Consider the following 21,657-nt stretch of genomic DNA (forward strand, 5'->3'; position numbering starts at 1 on the left):
CATGCCAATTTTCACTGGTGAAAAGTATGAGTTTTGGAGTATCAAAATGAAAACTCTATTCAAATCACAAGGGGTTTGGGAGCTGGTGGAAGCAGGCTTTGTGGATCAAGCAGGCTCTGACGAAGAGGAAGAAAAACTGAAAGAGATAAAAAAGAAGGGTGCCAAAGCTTTGTTCTTCATTCAACAAGCAGTCCATGATGCAATTTTTTCATGAATTTTAGCAGCAACTACGTCTTCGCAGGCATGGAAGATTTTGAAGAAGGAATTTCAAGGTTCACCTAAAGTGATTACGGTAAAATTGCTGACTTATCGTCGTGACTTTGAAACTCTTTCTATGAAAAGTAATGAATCTATTCAAACTTATTTGTCTAGAGTTTCTTCTCTTGTTAATCAAATGAAGCCTTATGGTGAAGATATATACGGAAAAGCGATGTTGCAAAAGTTTTAAGGAGTCTTACTCCAAAGTTTGAACATATTGTTGCTGTGATTGAGGAATGTCATGACTTATCTGATTATTCTTTTGATGAACTAATGAGTTCTCTGCAAGCTCATGAAGAAAGGCTCCTAAGGTTACATGAAAAAAATGAAGAAAAGGCATTTCGAATGAAGGGGAGTCCGTTAATCGAAAGATAAGCTAGAAAGTTTTTCTAATCGTGGTCGTGGCGAGAGGTGGTTTTAAAGTGGAAGATGTCGTGGAAGAGACGAGAAAGAGGTCGAGATAGAGGAGGTTCAAACGAAGAGAAGCAAAATGGGACATTTACGTGCAACTATTGCGAAAAACCGAGGTCATAAGGAAGCTTATTGTTGGCAAAAGCAGAAGGATGAGAATAACCAAGCAAGTTTTGCAGAGAAAAATGATGATGAAAGTAAGCTATTTATGGCCCTTTATTGTGAAAAACAGATTCCCAACCATGTTTGGATTTTGGACGTGGATGTTCCAATCATATGTAAGGACAAGATCATTATTCAAGGAGCTTGATGAGTCCAAAAAATCAGACGTGAGGCTAGGAGACAACAAAAACATCCAAGTAGAAGGCAAAGGTACTGTTAGCACTATGACCAGCCAAGGTAATGCCAAGATTTTAGAAGATGTGATGTTTGTTCCTAGTCTATCTCATAATTTTCTTAGCATTGGACAACTAATGATTAGCGGATACTCAATTTCTTTTGATGATGGTTTTTGCATTATTAGAAGTAAGAAATACGGGCAAACCATTGCTAAAGCTCCAATGACTAATAATAAAATGTTTCCTTTAGAAGTTTCAATGGTTGAGAAGTGTCTTATGGTCGCTAGTGGAGATAATGAAACTAGACTGTGGCATTTGCATTATGGGCATTTAAATGTTAACGGGTTGAAGTTATTGAGCCAAAAGGAAATGGTTTTTGGATTGCCAAAAGTTGAGAATCTTGATTTTTGTGAAAGTTGTGTTTATGGAAAACAAAGTAAAAAGGTTTTTCCCGTAGGCAAGTCTTGGAGAGCTTCTGTTTGTCTTGAGTTAGTACATGCTGATTTGTGCGGTCCTATTAGTGTTGAGTCCTTAAGGGAAGTCGATACTTTCTGCTTTTTACTGATGATTATAGTCGTATTAGTTGGATATATTTCTTGAAATTTAAATCTAAAACATTTGAGAATTTCAAGAAATTTAAATCTTTTGTTGAGAGGCAAAGTGGATGTAGAATCAAAACTCTTTGGACAGATAGAGGTGGTGAGTTTATGTCAAATGAATTGACTCCTCACAATAAGAAAATGGAATACACAGGGAGCTCACAACACCTTATACACCTGAGCAGAATGGTGTAGCCGAAAGAAAGAACCACACAGTTGTCGAGATGGGAAGAAGCATGATGCAAGCTAGAGGTGTACCAAAGTGTTTTGGAAATTTGTGACATTGCTGCTTCTTGTCTATTCTTTGAATATTTCACCCACCAAAGCCGTTTTCAATCGAACACCATATGAAGCATGAAGAGGTTACAAGCCCAAGGTAAAGCGACACACGTGTATTTGGATGTATAGCTTATACTTTAATGAATTCAACGGCTCGACGTAAGCTTGATGAAAAATCGAAAAATGTATCTTTGTTGGATGTAGCACAATCCAAAGCTTATAAGCTATATAATCCGATAAGTGGCAAAATTATAGTCTATAGAAATGTTGTGTTTGATGAAGCGACAAGCACTTTAATTCAGGAATGAAAACTCGAATTTTCAATTATTGCCTACGATGATGTTGTTGATCAAGAGCGTACGACGGATCCTTCACTGTGAGTCCATCGGCTACCTCATCGTTGGCACCGCAAGCTTCTCAACGCTAGAAGAACCTTAAGGGGCCAATTCCGTTGAGAAGATCAACAAGGGATAGAAAACCAAATCCAAAATATGCTGACAATACATCTTGTACTTTTGCTTTACTTGTTTCAGATCCTATTTGATTTGAAGATGATGAAAAAGAGGATAAATGGTGCAAAGCTATGGAAGAGGAGCTGTTGGCTATTCAAAAAAATCAGACTTGGGATTTGGTCAATTTGCCAGAATAAAAGAAAGCTATTGCGCTCAAATGGGTGTTTAAAACCAAGTATCATGCGGATGGAAGCATCCAAAAACACAAGGAAGGCTTGTCGCAAAGGGTTATTCCCAGCAACAAAATATCAACTTCGACGAAACTTTTTCTCCTGTTGCCGTTGCTTTGAAGCTGTGAGAACTTTCTTAGCTTTTGGTTAACTTAATTAAATTGGCCAGTGTACCAATTTGATGTTAAATCTGCCTTGTTAAACGGTGATTTGGAAGAGGAAGTTTATGTCTCACAACCTGAAGGTTTTGTAGTTAATGGCAAAAAAGATAAGGTTTACATGTTAAAAAAAGCACTTTATGGCTTAAAACAAGTGCCTCGGGCGTGGTACTTCAAAATTGATTCTTATTTTCAGGAGAGTGGTTTCGAAAGGAGTAACAATGAGCCTACTCTTTATATAAAACGAGAAGGAAAAAATGATTTTTTGGTGGTATGTCTTTGCGTTGATGATATGATATATATGAGTTTGAGTGAGACTATCATTGCTGAATTTAAAGATTGCATGATGAAGAATTTTGAGATGTCTGATTTGGGTCTATTGCATAATTTTCTTGGTCTTGAGGTGAAACAAGGAATGGATGGCATATTCCTTTCACAAAGAAAATATCTGCAACGATCTTTGAAAAAGTTTAACATGGTAAATTGTAAAGGATTCTTTAACTACGATGAATATCAATGAGAAGTTGTGTCATGATGATGGTACTGAAATGGAAAATGCAACTTATTTTGGAAGTCTTGTTGGTGGTTTAAACTACTTGTCTCATACAAGGCAAGATGTTGCTTTCTCTGTTGGAGTAGTGTCTAGATTTATGCACAGTCCAAGCAAGCTTCACCTTGGAGCTGCAAAGACCAATTTGCCACTTAATAATATCTACCTGAAAGTTTGCAGAACATTCCACTATGAATACAAACCCATCTTGATCTCGTATATATATATATATATATATATATATATATATATATGAATACAAACCCATCTTGATCTCGTATATATATATATATATATACACTTCTAAGGTGGAACTTTCTCGTACTCGTTAACTTTCTTTTCCATATCAATATCTCTTTGTTATCTCTTACTAACCAATCTAATCTATAAATCGTAACACCGTATTTGAGTTCCTAATGTCAACTTTTTTTTATGTTTCCAACAGGTCTCAATCCTCCGAAATCTCGGATGCAACTCATTCTGGTTTCTTTAACTACTAATTATTTTTCCCTCCAGGTTTCCTCCTTTAAATTAAATTAAGATCATTCTAAAACTTCTCTTTGAAAGCGACTCATAGTTGTCCCTTCAATCATGACTTACTAAATGGGCATGGTCATATTTTCCCTTTACTCTTTCTCTATAGACATGCAAATAATTCAATTTGTAAAAATTTCGACAGAGTTTCCTCTATAATTCATACTACCTCATTCACACGGACCCGGAAAACACATCCAATGCCCATAGAGCAATCACAAATACCCGTAATATCTTGCTCGAAGTTCTCGCTATCAACGTCTATCCATATTAATAAAACGGGGAAACATACCTTTGAATGAACAACTTCAATTCTCGGCAATTACCTCGTAATGGCATAATCGGCTAACTTATCCATGATCAAAACATTTGGGGTTAGAATCGGGAACATCATGGTCCTATGATTTGCTCTATGGCATTATCTAAGGTAAGAAAGAAAGGTCGATGGTTCCTAAATGCTACTGCGGCGTCATTTTATAAGTGTGTGCGCACATATATCATAAAGCCGACAAGGCCCGCAACAAGACTGCAATAATATGGACACGGCTTGTAGACATTCCGAGGACGAGCTCGATCCATCCACCAATTTGTCATACCAACATACATGGAACCAAGGTATGACGGATGCCTCAGATGTCCCATTAAAAAAAAAACATTTCTATACATATACATAGTGGCCGGGAACCACCTAACTTATCCGTTAATTTGAACATTATAAGCGCGGTGGTCACATCTACGTGCCATGCCCGGCCTGCGCAAGAACACTGCGCACGAGAAAGGCCCAACATATCGGAATGTCAGGATCATTCGTCGTTTATCCCGCACATATGTACGTATGCGGAAGCGATCACCTCGTAGCTTGTACCGACATAACATATATCATAAAGCCTTGGAGCAAGGCTAACGATAAAATATCAAGATCACAAAATAAGGAAACGAGTAAAGGCAAGGCCCTTTAAAAAAGATAGCCTATTATACTGTGTATGAACCGCTATTGTTCAGTATAAAACATCTTTAGCTTGTGCACACACGTCCTACGAGCTTACCAACATAGAATACAATGATCATAAGGACAATTCCAAATAACTTACGACTCTAATCTCCGTAGTAAGTGGATATTCATACCTTATTCTTGCTGCTCTTCAATAATCCGATAGAACACCTATGGGTCGATCCTCATCTCCCTTTTTGCTCTACTGAATTTTACGGCATAGTGTGCCATCGGTGGCAACGTCCGCACGAGAAGGGACGTCGGTGCCCTTCGATAATGTACTAAGTATGTAAGGCAGACTGAATAACGACATAATATAGATATGGAAGGTAACATGGAATAAGAGAGATAACACAAACGTCTTTGACATGCCTGGATGCCTCGTAAGGCGGATGTCGTCTTACATAGGCCGACAATGGTTAACCATATAAAAAAAAATATTTCTATACATATACATAATGATGGTCACAAGGGACCGTACCGGACCGTTGATTCCATCCGGCTCGGTGTCATATATATAGTATCGTACTGAGGACCATTAAGGCTCGATGTTATCATCGTTAACCCGCGTACACACGTACCTTCGCATTCGGGGACCGCCCGATATCATATGCACCACTTGCTCGGTGGTCACGTCTACGTGCCATGCCGGAAACTCTTACTATCGCGTGGCCTCGCGGTGTGAGAAAATACATACATATATATAAAGCATGCATGAGGTCAATCCATATTGAGCCCACGACTATATCGGAGTGACGTATAGGTCGAATATGGGATGCGTGCTCAGGTCAACCTATTCACCGCAATGGATCAATCATCATCGTTTATCCCACCTTGAAGGAACAAGGGTTTTAAGGTGAGATTATCGACAAGCCCGCAACTTGATGAAGAAATTAAGAAATTGCAACTACTAACATACGTTTCTCCGGATAGCATAAAGTAAACCGTAACCTCGCCAATAATATAAAGCTCCTTCGTACTTGGAAATCTCTTTATGAATAAAATCACCTCTTCAATAACATAAATCCGGTGTGCCTTGGAGCTTTGATAAATAAATCCCAATACAACATCAATAATTATGGTTATCATAAAAAAATTATTCATCTTTAGCATCGTAAAAAAAAACTTTAAGAGTCATATGAATCTCTAACATTCTTGAAAACAGGATTTTTATGGAATTAATGCATGGGTTGGTAGGAAAAGAATCATGCCTTTAAAAGAAAGAGGAATAGCCTTAACATACCTTTTGGTCTCCTTAACTATTCAACATTTATCCTTCGATCATAAAATTCGTAAATCTATCAAGTAAACCATTCACTACTTATTGTTAAGCTTGACGTTGTTAACCATTTTCATACTAACATGTATCTTAAGCAATTCTTTTCAATTTAAATCCATTTAGAATCAGTCCAAATTCCACCAAAACGATCTCCCGGTTTATATGCCTGGCAAGATTCTGACCATACAATCCCCAATGACCACCGCCAACAACACAAAATACCAACACATCTACATCACAACATTATCACCTTGACAACTTGACTTCTCTGCATAGAGTTGGTGACTTGAGCTCCAGTCAAACATCCCTTGATGTTTCAAGAGTTTCTCAACTATCCAACTTATTTGTTGTATTTAATAACTTTATCTCATTTGGTTAGTAAATAACCCATGCTCCACTCAATTAATAATTAGTAACGAGATATTCATACTTATTCTTGCTAGAGCAACAATATCTTCAATATTTACTTTGAATCATACAAGCCAATTCCCAACTTGTATGACAAAACTATAATCGTGACTACACGTTGCACTATGGACCACGATTAATACTCAATATAACTTGAAATCTCTCAAAATCCTCACTTTTTTGTTATATATATATATGCTCTCATTGTTGCCACTAATTTTAACTTAACACCACAATATATTCTTGTACTAAGTAAAATTATTATTCTAGACAAAAAAATCCGAGTTTCTATCTCACGTTGATTCTTTCGCGAATAACTATATAGGTGCCAAACATTCTCCTCCTTTAGAACATGTCAAAGATAGACTAAAACTCGTCAATTAAATAACCGAATCACGTTATCGCAGAGACTATAGACAGCAAGATTAGACCACGAAAAAAAGGTGTTTTAGGAATATTAGGCCTAAAAAGTGCTAAACGACAAATGGGTCGTTACTGCCCACGCCTCTATGCCTTATCTAACTTATAACGTCCATAATTCTCTACTCCGACGTCGTATCGACGAGCCGTTTGTTGCGTTGGAAACTAGACTCGACGAACTTCATTTTAGGCTTTGAAACACCTTAAAATTTCTAATATGCCTGGAGATATACCCCTCCAAAGTTGACCCGAAAATTAAATCCTTAATTAAACCTTTTTTTCAAATTTTTGACAAATTTATTTTCTTTGATTTGCTTGGTCCCAGAATCTTCCAAAACTCCCCTATATGATATTTATCATTTATTATACTCGATAATGGTCATGTTCTTGTGTTTCAAGGTTGTCCTTCCCGGTTACGACTTATGAGATCGTAATTCATCCTTTACTTCATTGTTACGTACTTCCCATGGCTTGTACCTTCCAAAACTTCATGGGACATCTCCGATACTCCATTACTACGGTGAAGTACGTGGCATGCTCATGCTCTGACAGTGCGGGGTGTAACAGAAAACGTTTGGGAAGAGTTAAGTGACCCTTGGTCTACTACACTTATGTATAGAAATGAGTTGAAGTGAAACCCAAGTGCATTACTTTCCATTGGAACCACAACCTTAGTTCGACTTCCAAATAGTTAAATCTCATATCAACAAAGCATAGACGTAATGGTCAAAGACCAAAATCAAACATTATTATATTCCCTCTTCCCTCGAAATATAGATTAAGAGTCAGCGTTACACTCGACAAGTATATTTCTTAATTGTATTCTATTGGATTCGATCTAACCTCGTTGGGTTCTATATTTGACAACGACCGCTTACTCCTACTATTAAAGGTGTAATTTGGGCGTATCAATATCGTATTAAGTGATTATGAATCTATTATGTTTATGTTCCACATGGTGATCATGTTGAGGTTTAGCCATAGATCAAGGTTCTCTTTCAGATTTCAGACACCGGCAGTGCCTGTCAAGGGCGCTAGCGCATACCCCAGGTGAGTTTCAGTTAAGCAAACACCATATGAGGCAATCATTTTGAATCAACACGACAGTGAAATATCCTTCACAAAGCTAAAGAATTCATTCAGACACGTAAACAAAAACCTTACGGGCAACCATTTTGAATGAACATGACAGTGAAATATCTTCACAAAGCTAAAGAATTCAGTCAGACACTTAAATAAACACCTTACGGGCAACCATTTTGAATCAACATGACAGTCACAAAGCTAATGAATCCATTCAGTCACTTAAACAAACACCTTACGGGCAACCATTTTGAATCAAGACGACAATGAAATACCCTCCACAAAGCTAAAGAATTCATTCAGACACTTAAACGAACACCTTACACGCAACCATTTTGAATCAACATGACAGTGAAATATCCTTCACAAAGCTAAAAAATTCATTCATACACTCGAACAAACACCTTACGAGCATCAACACGACAGTGAAATTACCTTCACATAGCTAAAGCATTCATTCAGACACTTAAACAAACACCTTACGGGCAACCATTTTGAATCAACACGACAATGAAATATCCTTCACAAGTCTAAAGAATTCATTCAGACAAGGACCCGTTTGGCCATGAGAATTATTCACTTTTTTCTGAAATTTTTTTTCGCTTCATGGTGTTTGGCCACAAAAATTCCAAATACAACTTGTATTTGGACTTTTGAAAAATAACCAAAACCTTTTTTTCACTTTTTCCATTTTCTATTTTGGACCATTACTTTTGTTTTTCTATTTTCAATTTTTACCCTAAAAGTTTTTATGTTGCTCAATTTTTATCCTAAAAGTTCATACAATTTTTTTCCCTGGTTAGAGGCAAGTTATGTTGCTCAGTTGCTAAATTGCTCTCCACTCCAACAACATTCAACATCATGTGCTAAAAAGCCTCTAAAAGAAAAGAAGTAGGTGGACATTTTGCAACAAAGCCATATTTAGAGATACTATATTTTTTGTGTAGACCAGTAAACCTCCCAGTTGTAGCCCTTTGATAGAAAAAAAAAAAACTATCAGTTTTGGGCACTCCATAAGCTGATCTAGAGTATAGTTGATATATTTCTAGCACTGGTTATGTTTATTAATTGTTTTGGGTGGTTTTGCTAGTTTTTAGAAATTGGGGGTATAATTCATATTTTATGTTTTTTAGAAAAAGTACATTTCAACAACCCAATAGTATTTTCAAAAACTATGGCCAAACACAACTCCAACTTCAAAAATTCCAAAAAAGTGAATTTTTTTTGGTTGCTATGACCAAACGCCTACTTAAAACAAACACTTTAAGGGCAACCATTTTGAACAACATGACAGTGAAATATCCTTCACAAAGCTAAAGAATTCATCCAGACACTTACACAAACATCTTACAGGCAACCATTTCAACATGACGGTGAAATACCCCTCTCACAGTTAATGAATTCATTCAAGCATTTAAACAAACATCTTACGGGCAACCATTTTTCCTTCCCAAAAATGGCATTCCCATTAGCAAGTAGCAAGAAACAATCACCCCCCAACACAAAGATTTAGAAAGAACCGCTCCAGTGCCAAGTGGCTCATGTGCCTAGTGGCTTCAGATGTAGTACTCGGGAACAAGTTGGTCGCATATGGGTTTTTTATGTAGTTGAGTCGAGTTTAAATGGAGCGTGTTTAAAAATGAAATCGGGTTATGTTGGGGATTTCAGTTAAGATAGGGTATATTTGAAAATTTTAATGACGGGAACGGTATTTTTGACCCAAATTTGTAATGGATGATATTTTTAGCCTTTTTCCAAAGTAGAGGGGCATTTTTGACACTTTTCCCTAAAATAGTGACATGAAAAAAAAAATAGTAAAGATGAAGGTGATAGAGAGACCGCTTGAATGAGGTGGTTTTCGTGTGGAATTTTTATGTATTCATTTTGTGAGTGTCATTGAGGTGAAGTGGTGGTGCAATAACGTTGAGTTTCAAGGGGTGTTTTTCTTAGAGTGGAGATAGAGCATCAATTGTTATAATGGTGATTACAGCATCAATTGTTATAATGGTGATTCATTTAGAGCGATGGCAGATGGTGGTTGAGAAAAAATGAAATATGCACAATTTTGCGAAGTTCAGGTCCAAATTCAGACCAATTCACAAAGTTCAGTGGCAAATTTGAGATTTTTTCTCATATAAAAAAGGCCACATGTTGGAAAACTTTCATCATTAGTGAATAAGAGTATATTTAGACTAATTTTGAACTATGGGAGCATATTTTATCTCAACTATTAACGGATTACATACTTGGGTCGGTACCAAATTGCTTTTCCCACTAAAGGCACACACAACCCCCATATTTTCTATTTCTATTATATAGAAAGATGAATAAGTGGGACGACCAAGGGCATCATAGTCCATTTCAAGAAAACTCCTGCATTTTTTGCTTATGCCTCAAGCTTCAAGCTTGATCATAAATACCCAATGACAAAAAAAAACCAAGACCTTTTTTCTGAATGACAATTGTTGTCCCAAGTGATGTCACATATTATAGGGATCCCACATGTCCCCACTACAACTTTCCTTAAACGTTTTGTGTCAGTATTAATTAATGATTAGTCTATTTTTATTTTTCATTTGTTTTAGAGAATTGCACTTTTCTATCCCCTTTTTATGATGTGAAATGTTCAATTTTATTTATTCGAATGTCCATACGAAAGCAAGAATTAATTGTTATTTGCACATTTGATTATTGCACAAAATAGTTATTGTAATAGAATAATAAAAAGTATTATAAATAAATATGTAAAAGGTATTCATCTATCCACATTATCTTAAAGCAATTTCTAATTGAAAACTTTCATATGTTTAAAGGTAATTCTAAAAGTAAAATTTGTCAAACCTAAAAAATTAATAGATGATGAGTTTTGTTCATACTTCTCATAGTTTGATTTATGTGATCTTTCTTTCATTTTTTAGTCAGTTTAAAAAAGAAATACACCTTTTCTATATTAGTAACAATTCAACTTTAAATTTATCTTTTTACTCTTAATAAAATGATTTCTAGCCACACAAATTTCTATGATTTATTTTAGACTACAAATTTAAAAAATCTTCCATTATTTTTTAAACTTCCTTCTCAGGCAATCACCCTCTTATAAAATAGGAAGGAGGGTACGATTTCTATGCTTAATTAACTTGAGAATTTAATTTAAGTAATACACAATAAAAATAAAGAATTTTTACTACCATGTCACATAAGAATATATATATATATATATATATATATATATATATATATATATAAGTAAGTCTTCATAAAAAGTGAAAATTGCAATCTTAAAATATGGCCGTTTACACACTATAATAGATAAATGAATAAAATTTCTTTACTCTAACAATATATATGCCATAAACTTATTTAATATGTATTGTTTGTACTTGATTTCCATGAGTAATTTTTAGCTATTAATAAATTATCTTAGAATTATTTTATTTTAATTATTAGATTGTTTCATTATGAAAATTAACATATGATATATCTACATAAATAAAAGTAACTATCTTATCTCCTTAAAAAAAACATACTTTTACTAATATACTATAGTATTAAGTAAAGAAGACTATACTTTTTCTTTAATTGAAAAAGAATAATATGTATAATTTATATGGAATACTTCCAAATGTTTATTATTTTATCATCAGTTAATGTCATTTTTAAACATTAAACAAGTTATATAAAATTTAATTTTACTACCTCATTAAGTTACTTTAATTTATATCACGTTAATCTTTGTTCATGCCTTTTATTCTCTTTATTTGAGAAAGGATACTATTAAAATTAATTATTTAATTTGATGTATATTTTTCACATAATGCTCAAATGAGTATTAAAGTACATAATCCTTTGATGTTTATTGTGGTAACTTCGATAATTTATAAGTTATTGTTTAATTTTATAGAAATAGAAGAGACAATTGTTGTAAAGAGTGATCTCCATTATAATTCTCTGTCATTCGTAGCTGAAAATTTTGATGATCAATTTATATTTTGAAAATATAATTGAACGCCTACAAATACTACTTAAGAGTACAATTCATATCTAGTAGAACATAGATACACCTTATTCTCACCACCCCCCCCCCCCCCGCCTCCCCACACACACAGAGAGAGAAAAAAAAAAAAGAAGAAGAAGAAGAATGTAGATACACCTTATAGAAACTCCCGTATATATAAACAAGAAATATACCCAAACACAGAGAGATACCAACCCAACTCTTCCCATGTCCAAGAAATAGACTACCACAACAAACTACTCCAGTGAAATGAATAACATCTTACATTCTTAATCATAGATTTTGAGTTTGAATTATAAAAATCCCTTTAACAGGTCTTACGTGACACATATTCGAATTGATTGGGCTTCAATTCGGATACCAGAAGATACCGGACAAAATGAAAAGATTTAACGTACCATTCCCATTACGATATCACCACAATTAAAAATCTACTACATTCTTACCATTTGACAAATAATTAACGAGTGAATAAAACTTGTAAATGCAGATTGATTGACTTTATCAAAGAGAATGCACGAAAACAAAAGGCCAAATTGAAATTGCTTTTTTTTTTTTCTTTTTAACCTGTGAATTGTTTTTAATTTATTTATCTTACATTTTTTTTTTTATGAAGCAACAAACATTTGGCCCTTATACTCCAAAATAAGCAGGACAATGCCCCACCAACATTGTCTTCCTAAAAAGTAAATAACAATTACACCTCAATTCCAAATAAGTTGAGTCGACTATATAAATTTTTATTATCCACATTTCTCCATTTAATTCATGCCACAAAAATGTTTAACCCATCACTAAATGTTGGTAGTCAAAAATCCTTTTTCTTGTATGTCTATATAGCACAAAAATAGTGACCCAATAGTAGGCTGCTTATCGGGCGAATCGGAAGGATAATTACGCTTAACGGTTCGGCCTAACGGTTATCGGCTTTTAAAAGCACTAATCCGCTAGCCAACATATAAGATATTGGTTGGTTCGATATCGGGTTAGCAATTGTTAGACGGCTATCGGGCGGTGTATCGGTTAAATCTAAGAGAAAAATGAATGATAAAATCACATGTAGTGAAGGAAATTACCTGCCTTTAAAGTGACTCAAAATGTAATAGTTTCACCTTATTTTACACTGTCCGGGTTATAAAAGAAGATACTGATATATCCCTAAAAAATGGATAGGAATATAACCAAGAAGATTGAAATGTTGGATTCAATATTAGTAACAATAACGTAGCAAGTAGCAATATTTTTCCCAAGAAAATTAGCAAACTACAATATATGCAAACAAGAAACAGGGAATGAATTAATTGATAGAAAACAACCAGCTTTCACAATTAACAGAAACAGAGATACATATTTTAGGTTGAGGCATTAGCTTTAGTTTTACAAATTCACAATACATATTTTATATGTTAGGGGTAAGAATATAAATATGACAAATTCTTAGCGGGTTAACGGTTTACCCGATAAGATAATTGAGTAATCCGCCCCCGCACCGATAAGCTGTTAACTATAAAATTTTAATCCATTCTCCAACCGCTAATTCGATAACCCAATACCAATAAGCCAATTTTGCGGTTGGGTTATCGGTATCAGTTCGGTTTTGAACAACCCTACCCAATAGGCTATAGAGTATAGAGGGATCTAAAAATGTGGTCCCTACAAGTGTTTTAGGGACTATAGTACTACTGTGTGCTAAAAACCTTATAACACCAATTATTTAACCTCATTGTTATTAACTTTTAGTATTCTGATTTTATGGAATGGACCACAATAAGATTATGCTCCCGTGTGACCTGTATGTCGTTTTGAATCACGAAAGAATCAATTAACGCTTACATTGACAGACGCCTACATTACATCCTTTAGTGCGGCTTTTCAAGACACATCGCTAAAAGCGTGATCTTTTTGTCTGCGGGACTTTGTTTTTGGACCATAATAAATTTTCAGCGACTATTTTTCCAGCCACATCATAATCAAAAGGCAGTAAAGTAAGAAAGAGTTAGGCATCAATGTACTCTCATAATCACATATTAGCACGATTTTGTTGACCACTTGAACAAAGGCAATTGAACAACCTTTTCAACACGAAGACAAAACAAGTGCAAAGTAAGAAAAGAATAACACACTGAAAACTAGCTATTGTTCGTGACTCAGAATTTATAGCTACAATCACGACCTCCACTGTTCAAATTAAGATCACGATGTTAGAAACTCCCCGTAAAAAACAAAAACAAAAAATCAGCTCAATCCAACAATGATGAATCAAAAATGCAAAAATCAAAGCTAACCGATTGCACAAAAATTCTGCAGCAAAAAGGAAATTTTCTCATATGAAATGCTCCCTCCCCCCCCCCCCCCACCCCCTTTTCTCTCCTTGTATCATAAACATACCAAACCTAAAATCAGATCTTTAAAATGATTTAGAACATGAGTAATGAGCCATAAAAAGATAGGTTTAATCCAGAGAACTTTTTTCATTCACATAGGAAGGAAAAGAAAAGACAATACATGAGTTTCACATTTAATCAGGCTATACCGGACACCAAATAATAAAAAAACAAAAATAAGATTAAAGTGCCGTTCCCACTAAGATATCCACCACAATCAAAAAATTATGGTATGAACATACAATTTGATAAATTAACAAGTGAATAAAACTTGTAAGTGCAGATTGAGTGACTTTATCAAAGAGAACGCACAAACACGAAAGGCCAAATAGAAATTGCTTTCAATTTTTTTAACCTTTGAAGTGTTTTTATTTATTTATCACTTACACTTTATTATGAAGGAAGGAAAAATTGGTCCCTAAAAATGATGAACATTTGGTCCCTTCTACTACAAAATAAGCAGGAAAATGCCCGCCAAACTATTCTCCTGAAAAACAAATAACAGTTAGACCTTAATCCCAAATAAGTTGACTCAGCTATATAAATCCTCATTGACCATGTTTGTCCATTTAAATTCATCGCACAAAAATGTTTAACCCATCACTAAATGTTGGTAGCTAAAAATCCTTTTTTTGTATGTCTATATAGATACTAGATTTTTTTCTCCGTTTTAGGACCAGAAAACATTGACACTAAGGGCGTGTTTGGTTTTCAATTTTCCTTGTTTAGTGGGTCGAAATTTTTAAAAAATATTTTCTCTAAGAAAACAAGTTTCTTAAAAATAAGAAAAATGAACTTCCCTTGTGGAAGTGAGGAAAATAAGTTCCACATTTCATTCATCCCTATCCTCCAACACACCCTATCCCACCCCGATCCCTTCATAGCCCCCAACTCCACTACCCCCACACTCCTACCCCCCTACCCCACCTCGATAGTGTTTGCCTAGATTTTATATTAATGCCTTTGAGACAACTTTTCTGCCAACATATTAAACACCAGAAAATTAATAAGAAAGCCACTTATTTTTACAAAAAATATTTTCTAGGAAAACACTTTCTTTCATAGCAAACTCACCTCTAAAATCTGTAAGCACAGAAAAATAGTGACCAAATAGAATATAGAGGGATTGAAAAATATGGTCCCTACAAGTGTTTTAGGGATTATAGCACTACTGTCCGCTAAAAACCTTTAATAAAAGACCTCGTTCTTGTTAGCTTTTGGTCTATTTTGATTTGCATTGAATGTCCGATAATAAGACTCTCAGGGAATATTTTTCCTGTCACATAATAATCAAAAGGCAGTAAAGTTAAAAAAGTCTTATGCATGTGTACAGTCATAATCGCATATTAGCACGATTTTATTGACCACTTGAACAAACGCAATTGGTCAACCTTTTCAAAAAATAGGATGTTAGAAACTTCCCGTAAAAATTGGTCATAGCAGGACAAAAAATAGTAACAATAAAACAAGTGAAGAGTAAGAAAGAATACCGCTAAACTGGCTGCTGTTCATGATTCAAAATTTACTGCTATAATCATGACCTCCACCGTTCAAACTATCGAAGCACGTTTTTCATTCACATGGGAAGAGAAAAATAAAAGACAATACAAGAGTTTCACTTTCTGTTAGAGAGAGAAATTCCAAACAACAAACATAGACCCGCAAAAATAATATTCACGGTATTAGTGATAAACGCGGAACACTAACTTATGGTTAAATCAGCAAGAATAAAATGCAAAGAATAATGACACCAAGATTTTACGTGAAAACTCTTCAATAAGGAAAAAACTACGCCAAGCAGAAGGCGGTGATATCACTATATAAGGAATTTTACATTATGTAGTCACGAGTATAAAAATACTCCAAAGACCACTACACACTCAAAAAAAAAAACACTCTTTTAATTTTTCCCACCTCACTACAATATCCCTCACACTTCTTATCCTTGCAATGTGCCATTTTTTAGACTTGCATTTAATTTGACCGGTGCCAAATTCAACCTTTTGCAACTATTTTTGATAAAAGGTGCAATTTGGCTGGTGCCAAATTCTTTCTTTGCAATCATGGGGATGGACCCCACACATCCACTAGATAGCAAAGGCATGTATCAAATCCAATCAAGGAGATGCTTGACCAACAGATTTCAAAATTACAATTATAAGTTTTAGTTTATGGATTCCACCTCTAAAGTTATTACTTTTTCGTTTGTAAAGAAGTGGGGTAGACTTAGCAGCTTTTATTTCAAAAGTAAATGTCGGCAGAAATTGTGCCATTATAAGAGATATGATTCGACCAGAGAATTAGGCAGTAATACATACCAGTATACAAGAAGATGCAGATTCCCATCTGGTCATTTTTTGTTCTTCTTATTGGGCTGTTTTCTAAAGAAACGCCACAAGTTTCAGCTAAAAGAATATGGTCATCATCAGCAATATTATCTACATCAAAGCCTGGCTGCCCAGAAAGATGCGGCCACTTAACCATTCCTTATCCATTTGGAATAGGAAAAGGGTGTTACTTCAATGAAGAATTCGAAGTGAGCTGCATTAACAACACTGCTTTTATTCGTGATCGTGAATTGCGAAGCATATCAATGGACTCCCTCACGGTTGTTATTCCTTTTTATCCTCACCTCTACAACAAATCATCTGGAAAGAACATTTACATTTTCGGTGATGAATATCATCAGCCAGCCAGCACCGAGAATTTCAGTATTTCCGACAAGAACATTCTAGTAGCCATTGGGTGTGACATTTATGCTGGTGTCAACGATTTAGCCATTGGATGTGCTTCTTACTGCGGCAACATCAGCAATAATTTTTCATCTTCTTCAGCTTCATCATCTTATTGCACTGGGAATAACGGTTGTTGTCAGTTTGCAATTTCGAAAATGCCAGGATGGTTGAATATGTCTATACAAACAATGAACACGGAGACAACATCGTGGGCAGCTACCAATTGCACCTATCTCTTAGCGGTGGAAAAGGGCTATTCTAAGTCTGACTTCACTCAATTACTTGGTAAGTGCAAAGATAAATATTATGGAGAGATGGCGTGGGACTGGGTAATTGGCAATGTTAGTTGTGACAAAGCCATGAGAAGGCGAAAATATTATGTGTGTGGAAAGAACACTAGGTGCGTCGATGACACTACTAGACCTGGTGGGGGATACCGATGCAATTGTTCTACTGGTTATCAAGGCAACCCTTACGTCCCTCATGGATGCCAAGGTACTAATTCCCCTGTATTGGGATTTAACTTATGTATATTACTCCCTTCATTTTAACTTTCGTATCTTACTTTCATTTTTAGTCTATTTCAAAAACAACGTCATGTTTTTATATTTAGTAAGTTTTAAATTGGGATAAGGCACTATTACCTCCCTGAACTATACCCTAAGTTGATATGACACACCTTATCTTTTCCTGAGTCCTATTACCCCCCTAAATTTATTTAAAATGGAATAATTACCCCTCGCTTATCAAGCGAGGTGAGAGTATGTTTCACTCTCTTTGAGAGAGTGAGAAACATAAAAAACGGGAAATTTTAATTTTTTTTCTTAAAAATCTGTATTTTCTTAAAATATGAAAATAAATCTAGTTTTCCAAATTTAGTTTTAAAAACTGGTTTTCCATGTTTTAAAAACGGGTTTTCCGCATTTTAAAAAAATGATTAATTTTTCCAAAATTTTATAAAAAATCAATTTTTTCACATTTTGACAAGAAAAACACTTTTTTCGGATTTCATTTGAAAAATAAAAGTGTCCTAAGAAAATGAAATCATGAATATCAAGATTTTTAAGACATTTTAAAAAAATAATCAAGTTTTCCATATTTTTAACAAATCCATTTTTCCATATTTTAAAACAATTCATGTTTTCAATTTTGTTTTTTTTAAAAAAAAAACGGGTTCTAAACAAAATGAAATTTTAATTTTTTTTTTTTTTAAAAACTGGTTTTTAAAATTATTTTTTTAAAAAGAAAATTCAGTTTTTTAATCCCTTTTTTTCAGTTTTTTTTTTTTTTAAATGGGTTTTAAAAAAAAAATCAAAATTTCAAAAAAAAATAAAAAAATAAAAAGGGGTTTTAAAAATCAATTAAAAAAAAATCAGTTTTTTAATTTTATTTTTAAAAAAATTGACACGTAAGCTGAAATTTATTTTTAAAACAAATAAATACACATGTCAATAATTTGAGTGTATGTCACTCTCCCATATAAGAGTGGGCAACAACGTTTATGGGGGTAAATATTCCGTTTTAAATAAGTTTAGGGGGCAATAGGACTCAGGAAAATGTAAGGTGTGTCGTAGCAACTTCGAGTATAGTACAGGGGGTAATAGTGCCTTATCCCTTTTTAATTCCGATATTCTCATATATTACGCTTAACAACACGCCCTTATAGGAATGACATGGAATATTTAAGACCACAAGATTCAAAGGGTACTTTTGGTATGCCATAGGCACCTTTGGTTTAATACCACAAGATCCAAATGTATTCGTTATATTTTTTAACTTCGTGCAAATTCAAACTAAGACAAACAAAATAAAACAACAACAACAACAACATATCCAATGAAATCCCACAATGTGGGGTAAAACAGAGGGAGAAAAAATATAACAATGAGCCCGTTTGGATGGGCTTGTATTAAATGGATTTTAAGCATAAGCCATAAGTTAGGTAGCTTTTTGGCTTTTGGCTTTTGGCTTAAAAGTTGTTTTAGCTTAAAAGCAATTAAAATAAGCCAATCCAAATGGGCTCAATATCTTACACTAACAATGTATTTTAACTTGTTTTAGCATGTAATATATCTTGTTTTCTCGGTTACTTATCTCTGTTTTTATGGATGATTCCTTGTTAATTTCCACAGACATCAACGAGTGTGCAAGTTCAAAATGGAAGCGTTGTCCCAACAAAACTCGCTGTGTTAATACTCCAGGCAGTTTCCTTTGTGAGCCAAATAATGTGAAACACATGCCACTTATACAAATCTGCTTGGGTATCGTATAACTCTCTTCCTTGTCTCTTTCCCCTCTTTTTTCTTTGTTAAAGTAAATTATGTTTTCTATAACTTTTTACTTGAGACAAATTACTCCTTTGAACTGTCAAATAGATTCATGATCCTTTTCATGTTACGACCTAACTAAAATCTTTATGACATTCATTCTAATTAGAAACTCAACATAATTTATGCTTGCAAATTACAAAGGGGCCTGGAGACGTAGGGGAAGTAGGAGGAGCACCAGTTCAGTGTGTTATTTGCATTTTCAGGAATTTCTCTTAGATTCTAAATATGGATTTATGTATGTTTATAAAGAAATTGCTTTGCTCACAAGCAGGTATTGTAGCAGCATTTACTTTGGTAATCCTGGTAGCAGTTTGTCTTTGGCTACGCAAATGGCTCTGGAAGAGGGAAGAAAAGAAGGTTAAACAAAAGTTTTTCAAGAAGAATGGTGGATTGCTTTTACGACAACATATTCCCTTAAATGGAGAAAGTACTAGTGACTCTTTGTTGAAGCACTTTTTGAAAGAGGAGCTGGAGAAAGCAACAGACAATTTCAATGAAATTCGAATTCTTGGTAAAGGAGGGCTTGGGACTGTCTACAAAGGAATGTTATCAGATGGAAGCATTGTAGCTGTGAAGAAATCCAATGCAATGAATGAAGATCAAATTGAACAGTTTATAAATGAGATACTCATTCTGTCCCAAATAAATCACAGACACATTGTCAAGGTACTCTTGACATTTGAATACGCTCTTACACCATTTTATTATAAGTGGAAGAAGAGAACAACACAATTCAAAGATTAAAAAACCTATAATGGCATAAACATTGATGGAAGAGGGAGGTGAACGTAACACACTAACAATATTAGAAAAATCCATATACTCTTACAAAATAACACACTAGATTTATACACGCACGCGCACACTGAGCTACTATATCAACTCTTGCTCCTATTCACAATCATAATTAATGAACAATTTAGGATGACTCAAAAGTCACTCACTTTAAGCACTGAAGGTAACTCAAGATACAAATGAACCTAGCACTTTAATCATAATTTTAACATTTGAGTTTACTATTTTCAACAGGTACTTGGTTGTTGCTTAGAAACTCAAATCCCATTATTAGTTTATGAGTACATCTCGAATGGAACCTTGTCATCCCATATTCACAGAAACCTCAGTCACAGTTCTGACCCTAATGTCTCAAAGTCGCACTCAAAGAACAATTTTATCGTGGGATTATCGCTTGCGAATTGCTGCAGAAGTAGCAGGGGCACTTTCTTACATGCACTCATCTGCTTCTACTCCCATTCTTCACAGAGATATAAAATCAAACAACATATTACTAGACGATAATTTTAGAGCGGTGGTTTACGATTTTGGAATTTCGAGATTTTTGTCTGTTGACAAGACTCATTTAACAACACTAGTAGGGGGTACATTTGGTTACATAGATCCAGAGTACTTCCGGTCAGGTCAACTTACAGATAAATGTGATGTCTATGCCTTCGGTGTAATTCTTGCTGAGCTTCTAACAAGTCAAAGAGTTGTCACTTCAAACAAACCAGAAGATCCAAGTTTGGTCATACGTTTCACAATGTCATTGAAACAAAATAGTATATTTGAGATTGTAGACCCTGAAATTGTAAAAGAAGTTGAGGATGAACATGTGATTCTTTCTGTGGCCAAACTTGCCAAGAGATGCTTAAAATTTAATGCAAGGAAAAGGCCATGCATGAAGGAGGTGGCAGCTGAACTTGATCGACTAAGGAAAATAAAGCAAGATATGCCTCATGCTGAGTGTTTACAAGATAACAGTTCTCCAAAAAGTGAAAGTTCACATAGTTATACTTCTGATTGTACAGAAGAAGATAATCAGAACTCAGCGTCTCACAGTGAAATGCATTATGACTGAAAGGAAAGTTTGTAACTTCTATAACTTCAAGTTTTATCTCTTGTAATGTTGAAGTAATTGTACATACAGACACATAATCAAATGAAGATTTAGCTATCACCACCAGTATTAGCTATCACCATCATCCACCGTCAGCATTTGGAAGTCTCATTGTCTACTAGATATTACTGTAAAATAACAGAAAAATTTAGAAAACACCATAATTTTGACAGGGCAAGGTCGTAGCAAAATTATATTAATCGCAAAATAAATATGACAAAAGCAATTGAACAACCTTTTCAACACGAAGAGTAATTACCACGGGATCTCCGGTCCATAAAGCTCCACTATATAAAACTGGAATCA

General features: G+C 34.5%; 1 pseudogene; it reads left to right on the forward strand.

The window, feature by feature from the left end:
• The first annotated feature begins 687 nt into the window (after nucleotides 1–687).
• On the forward strand, nucleotides 688–21,406 carry LOC132039177 (wall-associated receptor kinase 2-like; annotated as a pseudogene).
• The last annotated feature ends 251 nt before the right edge of the window (nucleotides 21,407–21,657 follow it).

Source organism: Lycium ferocissimum, chromosome 12 (genome assembly GCF_029784015.1).
Source record: "Lycium ferocissimum isolate CSIRO_LF1 chromosome 12, AGI_CSIRO_Lferr_CH_V1, whole genome shotgun sequence".
In the NCBI taxonomy this organism is placed as follows: Eukaryota; Viridiplantae; Streptophyta; class Magnoliopsida; order Solanales; family Solanaceae; genus Lycium; species Lycium ferocissimum.